Raw genomic sequence first — 15,728 nt, 5'->3', positions numbered from 1 at the left:
ATAATATATATACAAAGTATATATTTATTTATATATAAATATATATACTTTATATATATTTTTAAAATATACAATGACAGAACAGCTTCATGAGGCCACTGTTCTTCAGATACAGTAGAGATCAGTCATTCTAAACACGTAAGTCACCTTGTTTTGGACACGTCCCAAATTCAGTCCTATAATAATAGATAATCGGAAATGAGTACACCTAAAACTCAAGCTGGACTGAAGAAATCAGATTATAGCTGTGATTTCTTATATGATCCATAACTTGATAAAGATCTCAGTTTCTGGTTTAATTTTATATGAATAGAAACAAGGACTCCTTAAGGGTTTGAATAAGGCGCTCTGAGAATTAAAAGATGAATTATATAAGGGATAGGATTATATCTTCTTCTGGGGTTCTAACGTAATTTTTCCATCTTTATAGAAGGGTGTTTGGTTTACCAAGAGTAAAATTTTGATAGCAAGCAAAAGTTGTTTACTTTGGAAAAAGTAACAGTATCTTGAAATAGAGCACACAGTGACCAAATCTTTGAGAGAAGAAGGTTGCTTGCTAATACCTTACTGAGTCTCCTAAAAGATGTACCGTATTAAATCAATAGATAGTGACTCATCCACAATGGAGTACGAATCAGAGCAAATGACTGACAGGCCCACTGTTCTAATCTCCCAGTTGTGTTTATGTGATAGTCTAAATCACATCAGCCAACTATGGCCCTTTGGCCAAATCCACTTGCTTTTGTAAATAAATTTTATTGGGGTCAGGTGTACTGGCTCACACCTGTAATCCCAGCACTTTAGGAGGCAGAGGCAGGCAGATCACCTGAGGTCTGGAGTTCAAGACCAGCCTGGCCAACAAGGTGAAACCCCGTTTCTACAAAATATACAAAAATTATGCAGGCGTGGTGGCACGTGCCTGTAGTCCCAGCTACTGGGGAGGTGGAGACTGCAGTGAGCCGAGATTGTGCCACTGCACTCCAACCTGTGTGACAGAGTGAGACCCTCACTCAAAAAAAAACAAAAAAAAACAAAAAAAAGTTTTATTGGAACACAGTCATGATCATTCATTTAAATATGTATTGTCTCCGGCTGCTTTTGCACTACAACGGCAGAGTTGAGAAGTTGTGGCAGAGACCATATGGCCCAGAAAACCTAAAATATTTGTTATCTAACCCTTTATAGAAACAGTTTAGCTTTCTAAAACAGAAAAGAATTAGTCACTACTCTTAACGCTTGGGATGGGGAGAAGGAGGAGCAGGGTCTGTCAGTAGACGTTGCCAGGATGATATGGTAGGTGGAATACATGGTATGCAAAAACACAGCCCATATTTTTAGGCCATCTCTTGATTGTATCAAAGAAGTTCTTAAACTAAAATGCAAGATTAACTGATGCTCTGTCAGACAGTTTTGAAATCCCCTACTAGTTATTTTTGTAGTCACTTAGAGGCCTGGAAATAATGTTTCAAATTCCATGTAAACCATTTCACTATCCTTACCAAGCTCACAGGTAATTGTAGGATGTCCTTCTCAGCCCCTGAGCCAATGGGAAGTATCTGGCTGACTGGGTGTCAGCAGCATATTATCGACTCTACTGGTAAGGAAAGTGTGGTCCATTCCACCAGGTTGCATTCCAACATTCCACCTAGCGGTAGACTATCCACCCCAAGGGAGTTATGCAGTGGCCATGACTAAAGGCAGGCTGCAAACATGACAGTCACAAAAACAAGGTTGGATTTCTTGGTGGCACCCCATGTTATGTGGCCCACACATCTATCTATGTCTTCCTCCTTGTCTACTTATTTCATAGACCCTCAATGTTAAAACCAGAAAAGGCAGGTGGTTCTTGCCAAACTCTGTCATCAATAGGATCAGCTTATCTTCTTCACTGTTAAAATTTTATTAAATCATAGGAGACACTTGGTGCGTTTTCATAAGAAGCTCACAAATTAATTAAAAGATGTGTTTATTCTTTCAATAAATATGCATTAACCTTCCACTTATGTAGCAGACACTTTCCCAAGCACCCCAAGCACAGAGAATACAGTGCTAAAAAAGACTAAATCCCTGCATTCAGGAATCCTTCATTCTAATAAGTATATTCTAGTCTTTCTCATTGAGAAAGACGTATATTGTGTTTTTAAGCAAATAAATCAATAAATATAACTTTTAAGAAGGGATAAGTGTCATGGAGAAAATAAAGCAGGGTCCAGGGTTATATAATTGCAGGGATGAGTTAATTTTAGGGAGGTTAGTCAGAGAAGGTATCTCTGAAGAGATTGACTTGAGAAACCAAGGTGAACATAGATAGAAAGAATAAGAAATGCAGCTGAAAAGGTGGACAGAGCCATAGGAAGGAGTTTGAATTTTATTTTAAAAGTGTGGAGAAGTCAGCAGAGGATTGAGGCAGGAGAATAACATTATCTGACTTGAGTTCTAAAAGTAAAACTCTGGTTGCTGCATGGAAAATAGAAAGCAGCAACAGTGAATGCAGTTAGATCTGCTTAGGAAGCTGTTCTAATTGTGGCTGGAATGCAGGGGTGGTGATGAAGATTACTAGCAGTTGGATTCAGTCTATATTTTGGAAGTAGTGCCAGATAAATTAGAAGTAGGGTAAGGAAAAGAAAGGAATCAAGGATGACTCCTAGGGTTCTGGTCTGAGAGCTGTGTAGACCAGCGGTTAAGTGGCCACATTTTAGCCACGTCTTCTCAGAAGACTTTGTCCGGTATCTCTTTGTCCCGACTCCCACGTACTGGCTCAGTGCACAGCACTCAGTGACGACAACCACCACCCACGCTGGGCTTAGGGGACGGTGCACATTCACACAGTGTGGGTGGTAGTTTGTCTAAAAACCCAAGTATCTCTCCACTCAGGGAAATTTTTTTCTTCATAGAACCAGCTTCCCTCTTTTCTTCATTCAACTCTTATTCACCTTTCAGGGCCTGATTCAATCTTTATTTTTATTTTTTTCACTTTTTGTTTATTTTGAGATGGAGTCTCACTCTGTCACCCAGGCTGGAGTGCAGTAGCGCAGTCTTGGCTCATTGCAACCTCTGCTCCCCTGGTTCCAGCGATTCTCCTGCCTCAGCCTCCCAAGTAGCTGGGATTACAAGCGCCTGCCACTATGCCCGGCTAATTTTTCTATTTTCAGTACAGACAGGGCTTCCCCATGTTGGCCAGGCTGCTCTTAATCCTGACTTCAGGTGATCTGTCCACCTCGGCCACCCAGAGTGCTGGGATTACAGGCATGAGCCACTGTGCCTGGCCTCTGATTCAATTTTTAATTCATGTCTTCCCTACTACCATTACCTAGAACTATGCTAGCCCCCCATGCACACCCTACTAAACATCCTAAAAGGCAGTCAGGTGCACTGGCTAGGAGTATGGGTGGGCAAACATTTTTTTGTAAAGTGTCAGCCAGATAGTAAATATTTTAGACTTTATAGGACATAAACAATCTCTATCACATATTCTTTGTTTTTTACAACGCTTTATAAATGTAAAAACTATTCTTGGCTCACCAGCTATGCAAAACAGGTCCACATTAGGCTGGAAGGTCATGGTGTACCAACCCTTGGTTAAGAGTATGTCTTACATAGACAGCGTGGGATTGAATCCTGGCTCTGCATCTACTTAGTTCTGGGGCCTCAGACAAGCCTCAACCTCTCTATGCCTTGGCTTTCTGATAGGAGACAATTCACCATGGATTTATCTCATTTCTGTACATCTTTGTCACGAACTACTTTTTCAAAGATATTTATATAGAGAACAGCCTTGGAAAAGAGAGTGCTTCCCTCTGCAGTAAAGAGCAGCCTCGTTTACTGTCAAGTGTAACAATGATAATATCTCCCTCTAAGAAAGAGTGGGTGTGCTTCAGCCCACCATAAGATTGGGTTCCCTGATCTCAGTACTCCTCAGCTGTGACACAGACCCACTGTATGCACACCTGAAAACCTGAAGTCCATGAGATCTATGCCACCCATTATGTCTTCAGTAATAAAGTCCTTTGTCTCTGACCCAGAAGTCTCATGTCTTCTGTCAGCTTCCGTCTAACTTATTAGGATATAACTAGGGTAAAATCTCAGATCCTTCAAAGTTCCTGACATCATAATACATTTATAGGCAAAATAGGGAGACTCTGATTCTACCAAAAATTTTTTCAATTTTTTTAATTTAAAATAATAATACATTTATAGAATTGAAAAAAGAAATATGTGACAGAGATTGTATATTTCCTATAAAGTCTAAAATATTTACTCCCTGACTGACATAGGATTATGTTAAAGATTAAATAAACAAATACAGGCTGGGTGTGGTGGCTGATGCTTATAATTTGAGCACTTTGGAAGGACAAGGCAGGTGGATTGCCTGAGTTCAGGAGTTTGAGACCAGCCTGGGCAACACAGCAAAACCCCATCTCTACAAAAATTACAAATTTGCCAGGTGTGGTGGTGCATGCCTGTAGTCCCAACTACTTGGGGAGGCTGAAGTGGAAGGATGGCTTGAGCCTGGAAGTCGAGGCTGCAGTGAGCTGAGATCACACCACTGCACTCTAGCCTGGGTGACAAAGCAAAGTCCAGGAGCGGTGGCTCACGCCTGTAATCCCAGCACTTTGGGGGGCCAAGGCAGGTGGATCACGAGGTCAAGAGATCAAGACCATCCTGGCAAACATGGTGAAACCCTGTCTCTACTAAAAATACAAAAATCAGCTGAGCGTGGCGGCACGTGCCTGTAGTCCCAGCTACTCAGGAGGCTAAGGCAGGAGAATCGCTTGAACCCGGGAGGTGGAGGTTGCAGTGAGCCGAGATCGTGCCACTGCACCCACTGCACTCCAGCTTGGTGACAGAACAAGACTCCATCCAAAAAAAAAAAAAAAATTTAAAAATAAAAAAAAAATTTTTTTTAATTTAAAAAATTAAATAAACAAAGTTTGCACTTTCAACTGTTCTTGGCACAGTTTCTAAGTTATGTAAATTTCAGCTATTATTAATATTATGACTCTTTGTTCTTGTTCTTCATAGCAAATTATCACAATTCCAATTTATATACTCATTGTTGTAACGTTTGGTTTATTGCCTTACTCCTCACTAAATTATAGACTCTATGAGGCCACCAAGAGGGCACCTAGTAGGCATTCAAAGTACTTATCAAATGAAATAATAAATTGTCTTCTAACTTTTCTTCCATAATTTCAACTATTTGTCTTTCTGCAGTAAGTTCTGGGAAATTCATTGGCACCATATTTCAGCTTATAAAATAATTTTCCTCCACGTCCAGTCTACTTATAAACTTATTTTCATACTGTTTTGGTAACTTGTTCTTTTTGTTTTGTTTTGTTTTTTTCCTTTGAGACAGTCTCACTCTGTTGCCCAGCTGGAGTGCAGTGGCGTGATCTCTGCTCACTGCAGCCTCCACCTCCCGGGTTCAAGCAATTCTCCTGCCTCAGCCTCCTGAGTAGCTAGGACTACAGGTGTGCAACACCCAGCTAATTTTTGTATTTTTAGTAGAGATGGGGTTTCATCATATTGGCCAGGATGGTCTCAAACTCCTGATTTTTTTTTTTTTTTTTGTATTTTTTTTTTTTAGTAGAGACGAACTCCTGATCTTAAGTGATCCTTATATCATCCGCCTGCCCCGGCCTCCCAAAATGCTGTGATTACAAGCGTGAGCCACCAGCACTTGGCCCGGAGTAGCCTAGAAATGCTTTGTGAGTGCAACATAATCTCAATCATTTCTAGAAATACTGAAAATTTAAGTTATCTAATTTTCTAAATTATCCGTTTTCTCAGTAACTATTTACTAATTATTCTTCTTTGTTCTTCTTCTTCATGCTAATGTCTGATGACTTTTAGTTATCTATTCAAGTTTATAAATGAGAAGTGTTTCTAGCTAGTGTTCTAAAGTCACTGTGTCCTTTGCAGTGTGAATATATGGCTGAGGGCAGAGCACTGGCCATGGAGAGTGGACAGCGAAGTGCAGCCAGGAAAATCACCTTTCACGCTTCTTGGGGAACTTGCTTTCAGAATGTGAGACTCTGTGTCCATTTTGGTGGCTAGAACCTGAACTATCTCTCTCCAAGATTATACTATGACATTCCGTCTCCCAAAGGAGGCCCTCCCCACTTTCTGGTCATTAAGAGCAAGGCTGTCTCTAGCTATAGCCTAGAAGAGGAACACTCATTTGGGCACTCTCTGGGCCTGACCCTATTCCAGCCGTCTTGGAACTAATGACCCGGCCCTCTGCCCCATAATCTACTCTTCTCCACTGCTTCTTCCCCCACACAGCTACCAATGACTGTAGTCTTGAGGATTTTTTCAAGGTTCTTTCAAAAAACCTCAATGTTCCAATAGTCTCTTCCTCTACTATATTGCTTTTTAGGATCTTTGCTTTTGCCAAAGATCGAATCCCATGCTTTGTGTCTCCCAGAAATCCCTCACTGTTTCCTGTTTGCGGACGGCAATGTGAACGTTTCCCAGTGCTGCTGCAGATCTTGCTCTTTAACCGCACAGCATTTTGAAAGGAGCAGAGATTAAAGTGTGTACTGAGTAGCCACCCATCTTGAATCAGAATGGCTGTTTAGCATTTAAACATGCTAAAGTCTCTCCTGGTTTTTTCAAAAAAATTATTTTTGCCTTTTAAAATAGGTGATTACACACACCTTCTCCATTTTCTCATTTTCCATCTCACTCCAGCAGAGTCAGGCTCTGTCTCCAGAAGTCCATCAAAAGTGTTATTGCCAAGGTCTTAAGAACCTTCTTGCCACTAAATCCAATGGATACTTTTAAATCCAAATATTTCTTGCAGCCTTTGACAATGTAACCATCATTACTTTCATGAAATGCTCTCATCCCTCAGTTTCTCTGATAACGAACATTCCAGACTTTTCCTCCCACCTTTCCCACAATACTTTCTCACCTACTCTCATCTTCTTTCTGAGGGGTTCCAAAATTCTTCTAGTTTTGTTTTTCTGTTTGTTTTTGTTTCATTCTCTTTATTCTCTGAGTCATCCACTCAATGGCTTCAATTCTCTCTACATGCTGATGCCTCTTGGACTCTCAGACGTACCTTCAGGCCAATGCTTGTTCTTGAGAACATCAAACTACTATTTGGATATCCCATTGGCATCTCAGATTCAGCTCATTCAAAACTGAACTTATGACCTCCCCAGCACTACACCTGTTTTGTCTGGTTTCTTATTTCATCAAATACCCAACCAGTTGCCAAGTCCAAATCTCTTCCCATACTCCCCACAACACTTCCCCACACATTTATCCCCTTAATATTTTTCAAACCTTCCTGCCTCCTTCCATTCTCACTGAATTGGACATTGTTGATTCCATACCCAGCATCTATCTCCTCTTCATTCTTCCTAATAAAACCCAGTTCTGGTGTCTGCCTCTTCCCCATGCAGCCCACATGCCTCCAAGGACATTGATCTCAACTTCAGCTTCAGGAACTAGACTGATTGGCTAAGAATAAGCCATTCTCCTGGGCAGTGGTCCGTTTAGGAGCTGCCTTGGAATGTACTTTGGTCAATAAGAGTCAGGAAGAGGCTGGAAGAGAATTCTGACTTGTAGGACATTTCTCATTCTTCTGGGAATGCTTCAAGAATGGACCTCTCAATTCCTCTGGACATTTCATGTGTAGAATATAGTCTGGACGGGATGCAACAATTTTGCAGCCAAATCCTAATAAAAAAGCAATGAATAAAAGAAAAACTAGGGTCTGGGAGCAGCAATGTCTGTGATGTGCTCTAGGAGAGCCAGGGAGAGCAGGCCAGACTGGGCCGCAAATGTCACATGCCCTGTACTTTGAACTGTGATGCATACCTATGCTCGCTATGTCACATTTCCTGTGGCCTTCATAGTTAGGGCTATGGATGGGATGCCACCTGGAACAGTTCATCAGGGAAAAGGATCCCAGGCCTGTGGAGGAGGAGAAGAGCATCTCAGAGCACTGGGAGGATCACAAACTCGGTGAGTTGCTTGGCAAGGAGCACACCCAGGTGATGAGCCTTAAGGGCAAGCTGGAATTTTCCCTGAAGGTGTCCTTAGCAGAAATCGCCCAGAAAAGAATTAATGGAGGACACAAGGCCCTTTGGTCTTACTGTGGGCCACGACTGGTCCTGCCACTGTGTCCACCCAGCCCCAGAATTCACCTCTGATCTGCTTTGTTGCTCACCCTGGCCCCTCCCACACCTCACAGCCACACACACACTGGCTGCTCCTTGATGGCAGGCAGAGCCAGCAGCAGCTGAGGGCCAGGGAAAAGGAAGGCCCTAGAGGGTTCTGGCTGAAAACTGCATCTGTTGTATAGTGGCCACAAATGTTCAGGCTTCCAAGCCTATGGGTGCACTGTGGGGAAGAGTGTTATGAAATGCACACTGGCTGTCAGTCTCCGTGGGAAAGCAGTTTGGCCTCAAGGGAGAATGGATGGGATGTGGGTGTTGCCTTGAGAAGGGATAGTTACTTGTCTATTTTCAGTTTGCAATGGGAAGAGTTCAAAAATCCATCTGACCAGCCATGGTGGCTCATGCCTGTAATCCTAACACTTGAGACAGTTGAGGAGGGAGGATTGCTCAAGCCCAGGAGTTTGAGACCAGCCTGGGCAACACAGGGAGACAGACCACATCTCTAGGAAAAATACAAGAATAGGCCGGGCGCAGGGGCTCAGGCCTGTAATCCCAGCACTTTGAGAGGCCGAGGCGGGTGGATCGCCTGAGGTCAGGAGTTCGAGACCAGCCTGGCCAATGTAGGTAGTGAAACCCCGTCTACTAAAAATATATATAAAAAGAAATTAGCTGGGTGTGGTGGCAGGCGCCTGTAATCCCAGCTACTAGGGAGGATGAGACAGAAGAATTGCTTGAACCTAGGAGGTGGAGGTTGCAGTGAGCCAAGATTGTGCCATTGCACTCCAGCCTCAGCAACAAGAGTGAAACTCTGTCTCAAAAAAAAAAAAAAAAATGCAAGAATAGGCAAGTGTGGTGGCACATGCCTATGTAGTCCCAGCTACTAGAGAGACTGAGGTGGGAGTATCACCTGAGCCCTTGGGAGGTCAAGACAGCAGGGAGCCATGATGGCACCATTGCACTCCAGCCTGGATGACAGAGGGAGACTCTGTCTCAAAAAAAAAAAAAAAAAAATCTACCTGGCTCCCTTCACTAGTTTGCCAAAAAAATTAAATTGAATTACTCCAGACTTACTACATAAACCATCTTTCAGTATGTATCTCGTCAAAGTGGGTAAAATAATACTTATATAATGATGTAATTTGTCTTTAGAAGCAGTGTAAAAATGACTTGCAAAATAGCTGTTAAAAAAATATTGAAATCTATTATTCAGTTTTCTCAAAGAAATATACATTTTAAAGTTATTGACAATTTCAAGATTAATTATCTTCCTGAAGGGAGATAACAATAGAGAGCAATTATAGCTAGGAGTTGCAAAACAAAGAATTTATGATTTTTCAATTATTGCTCTATGTGTGTGGTTATTGTTTTACCTTTTATTTAACAGTAAGTTGTGGGCCAGGCACGGTGGCTCAAGCCTGTAATCCCAGCACTTTGGGAGGCCGAGACGGGCAGATCACGAGGTCAGGAGATCGAGACCATCCTGGCTAACACAGTGAAACCCCGTCTCTACTAAAAACTACAAAAAACTAGCCGGGCGAGGTGGCGGGCGCCTGTAGTCCCAGCTACTCGGGAGGCTGAGGCAGGAGAATGGCGGGAACCCGGGAGGCGGAGCTTGCAGTGAGCTGAGATCCGGCCACTGCACTCCAGCCCGGGCGACAGAGCGAGACTCCGTCTCAAAAAAAAAAAAAAAAAAAAAAAAAAAAAAAAAAAAAAACAGTAAGTTGTGTTTAACATAATCTGATTCTTTGACACTTTAAAGATCTGTCAAGTACTTTTGTCACTGCTTTTGCCTTGGTTTTTGCTTTTGGATTGCCTATTCCTAATTAACAGAAGCTTGAAGTCTCTGGTTTGGAAGTGAATCAGAATGCTGTTGTTTAATAGTGGGACGCTGAGCAGTTGACACTTTGCTGGGCTAACATCTTTTCAACGAAATGATTACATCTATTGCACATCAATCACTTGACATGACCAAAATAAAACCAGCTAAATTAAAATAAAAATTAAAAAGAATGATCTAGACTTTTTTTCTTGTGGTCAAACAGATCGCTACTGTGAAGAAGTGGGTTAATGACTATCAACATGTACCTGGGTATGGCTTATATAATAAATAATCTCATCTTTATGCAAGAATGTCATGGCTTCTGCAGAACAACAAAAACCTGAATAACAGGTTCTTGTAAGGGCCAGGTTTCCAGGGCTGAACAATAGGAGAATCATTTAGGATAGATTTTAGTTTAGATTAGGACAAAATCCTAGACCAAAAGACTGAAAAGATTGTTTGGGTACTTGAACAGTATCTTGGAACCAAAGAAACTGAATGTGAAAATTTATTATTAAAAAGTCAAAACCAAACCAGTAGCGGCTGATTCTAAAGCCAGTCTTTCACTCAATTCTATGTATCTATGATTACCTAACAAACACAAGGTCCTCGCCAGTAGACTAGAATCATCACTGTCTCTAGAACTGTGTTCATATTGAATGCTAGAAGGCTGTATTCACCCTGTGCTGGTATAATCACATAAAATGCAAATGGAAAGTCAGAATGGGGTGAGGCAGAGGCTTACTGCCTTTTATAACGTATGCCATGCCATATGCATACTTCATAGTGTTGGAATTAAATATATACATGCAAGCATGCAAACAAGAGACCCCAAGGTTCCTCTCAAAATCTGGAGGTGGGAAGGAAGTGAGCCAACTGGCAACCATCTAGAAGACAGTCAGCTATTCACAATCAAGGACACTCTCTTGTTCATAAATTCTCACCCTCACCCCAGAAAAAGTTTACATTGTATATACCATATTGTTTTTAACTATTACTGCTTTTATGCCCTTTGGGGGGCCTAATACATTTTTTAAATTAAACATAATGTTTAAGTAACTATGTCTAAATAACAAAAAATACATGCAATTTTAGATAAGACAGTGTCACAGAATTACCAAAGCTTCTTGTTAGGAATAAATAAAGTACATTTAATGGACAAACATTCACTGAGTATCTGCAATGTGCAAAGCACTGTGTAAGGCCATCCCAGGTGTGAAGAAACATCAAATAAGACAGACACGGTGCCAGGCACAGTGGCTCACGCCTGTAATTCCAGCACTTTGAGAGGTCGAGGTAGACAGATCACCTGAGGTCAGGGTTCAAGACCAGCTTGGCCAACATGATGAAACCCCGTCTCTATTAAAAATAGAAAAATTAGCTGAGTGTGGTGGCAGGCACCTGTAATCCCAGCTACTCGGGAGGATGAGGTAGGAGAATCGCTTGAACCCAGGAGGCAGAGGTTGCAGTGAGCCGAGACCGCACCATTGCACTCTAGCCTGGGTAACAAGAGCGAAACTCCATCTCAAAAAAAAGTAAAGCACCTAATCAAAACCACAATGAGATACCCTCTCATGCCAGTCAGAATGGCAATTATTAAAAAGTCAAGAAACCACAGATGCTAGTGAGGTTGCAGAGAAAACAGAATGCTTTTACACTGTTGGTGGGAGTATAAATTAGTTCAACCATTATAAAAGACAGTACAGCAATTCCTTAGAGATCCAGAAGCAGAAATACCATTTGACCCAGCAATGCCATTACTGGGTATATACCCAAAGGAATACAAATCATTCCATTATTATATAAAGATACATTCATGAGTATGTTCATTGCAGCACTATTCACAATAGCAAAGATATGAAACCAACCCAAATGCCCATCAATGATAGACTGGTACATATACACTATGGAATACTATGTGGTACATATACACTGCAGAATACTATGCAGCCATACAAAGGAATGAGATAATGTCCTTTGCAGGGACATGAATGGAGCTGGGAGCCATTATTCTCAGCAAACTAACACAAGAACAGAAAAGCAAACACTGCATGTTCTCACTTATAAGTGGGAGCTGAACAATGAGAACACATGGGCACATTGGGGGAACAACACACACTGGGGCCTATCAGTGGGGCAGGGGGAGGGAGAGCATCAGGAAGAATAGCTAATGGATGCTCAGCTTAATACCTGGGTGATGGGTTGATCTGTGCAGCAAACCACCGTGGCACATGTATACCTATGTAACAAACCTGCACATCCTGCACTTGTACCTTGGAACTTAAAAGTTGAAGAAAAAAAAAAAAAAGAAATGAGTAAAGACCCTGACACATGCTGAAGTACTCAAGAGGGAAATCATCATCATATCTAGAATTTGCTCTAAAATATTAAAGAAAAAAAGGTACTTGGAGGTAGAGGAGGAGCAACAGATGAAACAAGACTAGCCATCAGTTGGTAATTGTTAAAGCTGGGTGATTAGGAACATGGGCATTCAAGTTTCGAATGTATTTGAAATTTTCCGTAACAAAAAGTGAAAATAAATATATACATTTAAAAATAGCACATAAAATTACTACAACAACAAGCCTGACAACCTGGACCACACCATCTTCACTCATTATAGAACTGCTTTCCTTGAGAATCATAAGAAACCAAGTCTATTTGTTTGAGCGATGTTGTCAGGGATGCTGTGTATCCTATCACACTGGCTTCCATGAGGATCCACATAAAAATACTTTTTAGGTCTTTATGCCAGGACAAGCTGCTGTAATTACTCATTTCTAAGTTATGCACTCTGTGAATCTCATGTTTCTCTTTACTCTGCAATCCACTTTATAGTCCCTAGTTCTAGAGATCACCAATGCCCACTCAATCCACAATTTTACTGCAGTTTAATCGTGACCTTGCCCTGTGTATCTCCATCTGGCTATTTATTTGTATCCTCTAAAATACCCTTTGTGTCCAGGTGCAGTGGCTCATGCCTGTAAATCCCCACTTTGAGAGGCCAAGGCAGGTGGATCACTTGACGCCAGGAGTTCCAGACCAGCCTGGCCAACATAATGAAACCTTGTCTCTACTAAAAATACAAAAATTAGCCAAGCACAGTGGTGCATGTTTGTCGTCCCAGCTACCAGGGAGGCTGAGGCACAAGGATCGCTTGAACCCAGGAGGCAGAGGTTGCAGTGAGCCGAGATTGCACCACTGCACTCCAGCGTGAGTAACAGAGCAAGACTCTGTCAAAAAAAAAAATCCTTCTTTATAATGAACTGGTAAATGAGTTTCCCTGAGTTTTGTGAACAGCTCCTGCAAATTAACCATATCTAAAAATGGGGCCATGGGAACTTCAACTTGGAGTGGATCAGCCAGAAATTCCAGAGGCCTGGACTTGCGACTGGTGTCTGAAGGAGGGGGCAGTTTGGGGACTGAGCCCTCAACCTGTGGAATCTAAAGCTATCTCCAGGCAGAGAGTGTCGGATTTGAATTATAGGACATCTAGCTAGTGTCTGCTACTTGGCATGTGGGGAAAAAACCCCACTCATTTGGTCACAAACTTGATGGCTATTGTAGAGTGAAAGAATAGAAAAAAATCTCAGTGGTTTTTTTTTTCCTCTCACAGGGGGGAAGTTACAATAATCCTTGCAGTGTTTAAATGGAATTTTAGGTATCAATAGAAACTCATAGTTTTTACTAGATAAATAGATACCAGTGGGTGTGGGTGTGAGTGTATTATATAAATATCTATATATCATATAGATATAGATATACATACACATACATATATCTCTTACTTCGGAATTAGTTTCCTATTGGTACTGTAACAAATTAGCACAAACTTAGTGGTTTAAAACAGTACAAATTTATTCTTTTACAGTTCTGGAGGACAGAAGTCTAAAATCAAGGACCTCAGAAGAGAATCTGTTCCCCTCCTCTTTGATTCTTCCCTCCCTCTCATAAGAACCCTGTGATTATACCAGGCCCACCCAGATAAACCAGGGTAATTATCTTAAGATCCTTAACTTCATCCACAGAGTTCCTTTTGAATGTAAGGTAATATATTCACAGGTTCCAGGATTAGGACATATGAAGGCATTTTTCTTTTTTTCTTTTTTTTTTTTTTTTTTTTTTGAGATGGAGTCTCACTCTGTCACCCCGGCTGGAGTGCACTGGTGCAATCTCAGCTCATTGCAAGCTCCACCTCCCGGGTTCATGCCATTCGCCATTCTCCTGCCTCAGCCTCCCAAGTAGCCGGGACTACAGGCGCCCGCCACCACTCCCGGCTAATTTTTCGTATTTTTAGTGGAGACGGGGTTTGGCTACCAGGATGGTCTCTATCTCCTGACCTCGTGATCCATCTACCTCAGCCTCCCAAAGTGCTGGGATTACAGGCGTGAGCCACTGCGCCCAGCCAAGGGCAGCCACTTTTCTATGCACCACAATGTGTATGTGGAGGGGGGGGAGATATGTATATATACACACACCTGTATATACATATATTCCCTAGTCCTCACTCTTCTAGGCTGAGAAGACCTAGAAGCCATGGTACTCACTGGCAATGAGCACAATGCTTCCCCAGTTCCTGATTTCTAAATACCATACTCCAGCAACAGGAACCAGAGCTCCTTAGAGACATGGTTGATTTTAGAACGGGGGCAGGGAAAACATAAGGTTAGTCAGAATATCTTTTTCTAACAGGAAATGAGAAAAGGCTCTAAGCACCAGGGGGACATGTAAAAAGAACACAGGAATCAGCTTGAAAGGTTATCCCCTGGTCAAATCTTGTACAATTTAAATATCAAAATAAACAGCATTCATAACAGATTATAACCCATAGGATAAAATAAGAATCCAAGAATTCATAGTATTATAAATAAATAAATAAATAAATAAATAGGAGAAAAAGGGAGAGCTCTTTCTTACAATAAAATGACTAATAAATGTAGGAGGAATTATGGTATCAGAAACTCACCATAAAAGTAATAAGTTACAAGCAAGAATTATCAGGGGATGCTTAAACTAGTGGATGAAAGTTTAATGAGACACTGGATATTTATATAGTGTCAAGGCATCTCCCACAAGATACTTGTTAATGATAATGGGAAAAAAATCACAACTTTAAGGTGAGGAACCTGGCAGACACCACCCTAATGAAATGGTCACTGTTAACATCACCAATAGCAAGATATATCAACATCATATGCCTCGTGATATGACACAACATGGCTTCATTGGTAATGCTGGCAAAACTGCAGAACCTGCACACCCAAACTGAGGGAGACCCTAAAAAATTATGGGCCTGTTATCTTAAAAAATGTCAGGGTCATGAAAGATAAGTTTTTTGGATTTAAAGATATTAAAGAGGTGGCTGGCAAGATGGCTGACTAGGAACAGCTCCGGTCTGCAGCTCTCAGCAAGATCAACGCAGAAGGTGGGTGATTTCTGCATTTCCAACTGAGGTACCCAGCTCATCTCACTGGGACTGGTTAGACAGTGGATGCAGCCCAGAGAGGGCTAGCCGAATCGGGGTAGGGCATCACCTCACCCGGGAAGCACAAGGGGTCAGGGAACTCCCTCCCATAGCCAAGGGAAGCCTTGAGGGACAGTACCATGAGGAATGGTACATTCCAGCCCAGAAACTACACTTTTCCTGTGGTCTTTGCAACCTGCAGACCAGGAGATTCCCTCGGGTGCCTACACCACCAGGTCCCTGGGTTTCAAGCACAAAACTGAGCAGCCATCTGGGGAGATACTGAGCTAGCTGCAGGACTTTTTTTTCATAC

General features: G+C 41.8%; 1 pseudogene; it reads left to right on the top strand.

The window, feature by feature from the left end:
• The first annotated feature begins 7,738 nt into the window (after window positions 1-7,738).
• Window positions 7,739-8,080, top strand: LOC112424931 (small integral membrane protein 12-like; annotated as a pseudogene).
• Window positions 8,081-15,728: the final 7,648 nt, after the last annotated feature.

The sequence above is a fragment of the Macaca nemestrina genome, chromosome 13 (genome assembly GCF_043159975.1).
Source record: "Macaca nemestrina isolate mMacNem1 chromosome 13, mMacNem.hap1, whole genome shotgun sequence".
NCBI classification, from domain to species: Eukaryota; Metazoa; Chordata; class Mammalia; order Primates; family Cercopithecidae; genus Macaca; species Macaca nemestrina.
Note: the sequence above shows the minus strand (reverse complement) of the source record. Positions and strands in the feature narration are given on the sequence as shown.